Raw genomic sequence first — 6,000 nt, 5'->3', positions numbered from 1 at the left:
AGATTCCAAAAACTATTGAATGCTCTAAAGCTGCATGGAAGGATCTATCAAACAAAAGACTCAAACCTAAAATTCCTTAGATCTCTGCCAAAGGAATGGAAGCCTATGACAGTCTCATAGAAATTCTCAAGATTACAAGAGTTCACCTTGGATAGACTGTATGGTATCCTAAAAACCTATGAGCTTGAAATAGAGCAAGATGAGAAGATGGAGAAAGGAAGAAAGAAATGAGGGTCCATTGCATTAGTTACTGAGCAAGAAAAGGAGAAGGAGATAAAGGTTGAAACTATTGATTTTGCACCAAACCCTAGAGTTTATGAAGGCAAAGGTAAAGGGCTAGTAGCTGAACATGAAGGTCATAGGTCATCTTAGTCAAGATGACATGGATGACATAGATGAGCATCTTGCTTTTCTATCCAGGAAATTTGCCAAGCTCAAATTTAAGAAGAAATTTGGAGCAACCAAGTCAAACAGAAACATGGGTGATAAGTCTAAATTTAGATACAAGATGCATGCAAAGAGGAAGATAGATTTTGATGAAGATAAGGAAGACTACATGCCAGCCCAACCTACAACCTCAAACCAATCAGCCATACATACTGTGAAGGAGGCTAAATTCAAGGGTGATCCCAATATCACCTTTCATGGTGATCCTGTTGTTCCAAAGGATGAGCCTATAGATTGGGACAACTTGCCTCTTCCTGATCTAAACCTTCCCATATTTGCTAAACAAAGGAAGACAAAAGAAAGAGTGGTCAAATCAGTCAAGCCTATCAAGCTCAAATCCAAGCAAGTGGCCAAACCCAAACCTACTATCAAAAAAGGGGATAAACTCTTCATATGTGACATCAAAGATTTTTCAGACATAAATCTCTATCTAAATGAGCTTGAAGAAGTAAGGTCTATTGATGCCTACAAGCACCTTCCACAGAGACTAGTCTTCAAGTACAAGGGTGGTAAGGAAATTACTTGGCCACTTCACAGAATTCTCTATGAAAGCTTGTCATATTTTAAAATTTCATCGAGTAAATTACAATGCATGTTATCATGACTGTTTGTCTTCTTTACTACTTGTATTCTTCATAACTTCCATTTATGTATATGTATATAAATCATGTATCTATCAACCTAGATCCATAATTTTAGGATTTTAAATTTCAATTTATGTTTTTGGAATCTCAACCGTTACCCTAATAATCGTCTAAACCCACTAAATTTATTTTAGAATTTCAACCGTTCCCCAACATAATTAGGACGCGCCCTAAAGGGCTTCTGTGGAATATACTTTTAGGTCTTCACAGTGAAAATATAAATAATTATCTTTTTAGGGCACGCCATCTGAGCATAGGACACGCCTTAAAGGACTCTCATGAGATCCACTTTTATTATAGGCCAGATATAAGTGACCCCCATTTCAAACGCGTTATCTTCCATGTTTCTCTTTTATTTTGTCACCTATTATGGTAATGTGATAATCAGGGCACGTCACTACTCTTTAAGGCGCGCCTTCTACTCTTTGTAGTCTTTTTTCTGTCATTCACTATTTCCTATTTTTTCTTTGGACACGCCCTCAAATAGATTTTTCCATTTATTTTGACAGGTGGAGGATGAGGCGCGTCCTCTCCCTTTTATCCATTTAACGACTTCCTCACCAAACTTGGGATATATTCTCCCCCAAATATCTATTTCAAACCAGATTTTTCAGACACTCACCAAACTCTCGAATTCTTAGAACGAGTGGTGAGCCTTATTCGGGACTCTAAGGAAGGCAAACTTATGGTGGACTTTTCAGACGATTCTTCTTCAAAGAACCTCCCTTTAGCTCAAAGAAAGGGAAAAAATAAAATTTATTTCAACGGAAAGATCACCAGCTCCTGTTGATACTGACCTCAATGATTGGCTTGAAGAACTAAATGCGGATAGATATAGGGGGTCGAGATTGGGATAAATGTGGATGCTAGTCCCTCAAAGGTTCTTACAAATCCATATCTCATAGCTTGTCTCCACAACCATCACAGGGCGCGCCTACTTCCCCTAATTATGAGGGGGCGCCTGAAGAGGATTCTCAACTTCTTCGAGATGAGATGAATTTCTATGATGAAGACATTCTTCAATTCTCTAATTCTCCTAAACCCTCTCACGTCCCTTTTGTTCATTGGGAGGTTTATGATAGTGAAATTACTTAGACTGGAGTAAGTATGAGAAGTGTACTGAAGCCGTGAAGAAACGTTTTAGGAAGGACCAAGGAAAGTTATTATGTGTAGGACTTTCATGTAGCTGCTCAGAAGAACAACTAGAGTGGTTGATGGAACTCTATAATATGCAAGGCATTTGGGCACGCCCTTTGAGCATGATGTGTTCCCATATTTTCAACTATGGATGAAACTTTAGGATTCCAAGAAAGGTTACAAGTCCGAAGTTGGTTTCTTTGGGAGTGGGCGCGCCCTTACATCCCTATCCAAAAGAGGTGATTGAGATGTATGACGTGGCACCTCTTCAACTTGTCCATAATAGTTACAAGTTTGTTCTTGCTTTATATATTATATATATGGACTTAGGCTTTCCTCAACCCACCATGGATGAAGTAAGCTACTTCTTCAGCCTAAGGAAATCTGATCATGGATATTACTATTTGGTTGTGGACAAACAACACAACAAAAAAGGATTTTCTTCAGGAAAAGTAAGTCATGAAAAGGGTTGGAAGGAGAACTTCTTTTACTTGTATGACATTCTGAGGATTAGAATTCAATTTAACACTTCTCCAACTAAGGGTGCGCCTTCTCTTGTCCTAAAATTTCTTATTTCTTTTCTTTGCATACTTACTCATTTTGCTTAATTTTATTTTGTTAGACAAACTGATAGTAAGAGAGCTCGAGGGCATGCCCAAAAAGCGAGCAGAAGCCTTGTTTAGAGTGGATGTTGAAAAGTGGAACTTGAAAATGTTAGTCACCAGGACTAACTTGATACGAGCGAGAATCCAATCTGACCAAGTAGGGACAAAATGTACATATATAAAATTTAGGAAGGGTAACCCAATTTCCTGTGTTATTAATGTAGATAGTGACGAAGAGGTTTTGTCCAATATTCTTGAATGCTTTTAGGCTAAGTGTTTCATTGAGGCGCGCCTCCATATTTGGGCGCGTCCTTTGTTTATTCATGTGCTATAATTCTTTCCTTCATTTGCACAGAGTTAATGTTTTCTATTTAGCAATTATCAAGCTAATGGTTTGAATATTTTATTGAGAGGGCACGCCCTATAGAAGAGGCACGCCTTTTCTTTCTTCTTTTTGTTGGACTGATCAATTTTCTTGGTTCTTACACAGATATGGCCCCTTCAAAAATCCCCAAGTCATTCGGGGGGCTCCCTGGCAACAAGCCCAAAGCGCGGGTTCAGAAGAAAGATGCTCCAAAGACCCAGGCACCTACTCTAACCCCCATCCCAGTATCTCAACCAGTTCTTGTTCCTAAAAGGTCTGTTATGGACTTGGAAGAGGGACAGGGCGCGCCCAAGAGGGTCAGGAAAGGTGGCACACCTTCTAGCTCAGAATCATTGGCGCTTAATCATCTTGGCCCCATGGCTTCCCTCTATGTGACAGATGAGGAGGTCAAAAAGTGACAAGCCATGGGTTTGGAGGAATCTATTAGGGCTTCTATCAAGGCATCTTGCCAATTGCTCTTTCATTTCACCCAATCTGTGAACAGGAAGTTAGAGGAGAATGCGCGCCTTGAGAGGCTGCAGGAAGATAACAAAATCCTTCAAAATAATCTCAAAGATAAGGATATTCTCCATGCCGAAGACATCAAAGCTAAGGATTCCCAAATATTTTTTTTTGCAAGGCAAACTTGAGAACCAGGGATCCCAACTCACCATTTTAACTGAAACTGTCACTAATCTTCATAATGAGCTGGCCAAAATGAAGTTGAAGGAGAAGAAGGAAGTAACAGATGATGCCTTCCCTCACGATTTCCACTTCTACAAGATTGGGTTTGTGGCAAATGACCTAGACTATTCCTTTGAGAAGTTTGGTGAGGATACTGTTGTAGAAATAGCAGAGTTCAAGAAGGAGTATGTTAGTGAGATTAGAGAAAGGAGAGTTGAACTTGGTCTAGAGGAAGAAGTTGAGGGCGCGCCCACAAATGAAGACAAGGACGCGCCTGAAGTTAACCGATCTGATCCCCTTCAAGTAATTCCTCTTGGTGAAGATACTTAGGGCGCGCCCTGAATTTGTTTTCTTTTACATTATTCTCAACTGTTCTCAGGAATACTCGAGGTGCCATCCCTCTTTTGAAGCTAGGCAAATTACAAAACCAAATAATTTGATTTACTTTTGCGTATTCTATCATGACAATTATTTGGATTTATCATTTCTCGCTTTTATTCTTACCAATTACATGCCTTCTATAAGCATATAGGGAGCTTCCATCCTTGGGGTGCGCCAAAATTAGGGTGCGTCCACTAACAAGACATGCCTCATAGCTTTGGTTTTTAGAGCATTTTGTCATTAACTCTTCTATTTCTTTTGCAAGTAAAATTTCCTAAGTCACAAATATATGAGGTGTTTCCAGCATTAGGGCGCGCCCTAAAAAGTAAATGCTATCTTAGAATGCATAATATTTTGAAGATCAAAATATTTTCTAAGTCACAATGTTGAGGACACGCCTGTTTAGACATGGCATGTCCCAGGACTTTTGCTTTATCCAACCTCAAATACCTTATTTGCTTCTTTTACAACAGATTTAGAACATCCTCTTGATTTTATATAAGAATCAATTTTTAAACAATATAAGTTAAGTAATATCTGTGCGGTTCCACCCTCAGGGTGCGCCGTAATTTAACCATTTCAATATAATGTTGTGGGAGCGCCATAAATAACTTAGGACGTGTCTTATAAGTCATGTTGTTGGACTAATTTCTTTCTTTTATTTATAATGCACTCTAGTGTGAAAATTATACCAGTCTCATGGCTACTATGCTCTGTGGGGAAATTATTTAAAATTTTATCCTTCAACTAGTTCTAAGGTACGTAGTCATATATACCACCCCCTAGACTAAGAGAAATTTATTTGCTACTAGTGTATTACATAAAATTAGACCTAGAAATAAGGGGGCCATAACCGCACCCTACTGTTAATACTTTTGTAAGTGCTCCGCATTCCAGACCCGAGGAATGAGCTTGCCATCCAAATCTTTCAAGCGATAAGTCCATTTCCAAAGTACAGCTTTAATTTTGTATAGTCCTTCCCAATTATCTCTTAGCACTCCATGCTGCGTTATCATTGTATTTGGCATAACCTTTCTCAACACGAGATCTCCCACTTTGTGTGGTATGGATTTGACCTTTTTGTTGAAGTATATGGCAATCTTCTGCTGATAAGCAACAAGCTTCAACTGGGATTTTATTCTAGCTTCGTCCAATAAATCCAAGTGGAGCCTCTGATTAACTTATGCATCTTCTTCAACGAACAAGTCTCTTCGTAATGATCCAGATCCCACTTCCACGGGAATCATAGCTTCATACCCGTAAGTTAACATGAAAGGGGATAATAAGACTCGTATATTTTGTAATATTAATAAGTACATTTGTTGATTAATAAATAAATAAAATATGTTGTGATTATTGCCAGTTTTGTGTTTTATATAATATTAATAGTATGTGGTTCAGTAACTAGTACTAATTGATTTTATTCAATCAATTCTGTAGAGTATTAGTTTGTTTGCATTTTTAATAGTAATTTAGTTACAAAATTATTTTATAAATATGAGAATTACTTCTAAAATTATTTTAAGTGTTTAATAATTTCAATATGTATTTTTAGAGATTTATGGAATTTAGAAAATTATATTTTATTGATTAATTATTCATGTATGATTTTATGAGTGTATTTAATGTTAAATTCGATATTTAATTGAGAAAAGTTTCAAAAATTATGAAAATTATATTTTATTAAGTTTGGAATATTTAGAGAATTTTAAAATTATTTTGAAAAAAATTCGGATTA

Source organism: Apium graveolens, chromosome 6, assembly GCF_009905375.1.
Source record: "Apium graveolens cultivar Ventura chromosome 6, ASM990537v1, whole genome shotgun sequence".
Lineage (NCBI taxonomy): Eukaryota > Viridiplantae > Streptophyta > Magnoliopsida > Apiales > Apiaceae > Apium > Apium graveolens.
Note: the sequence above shows the minus strand (reverse complement) of the source record.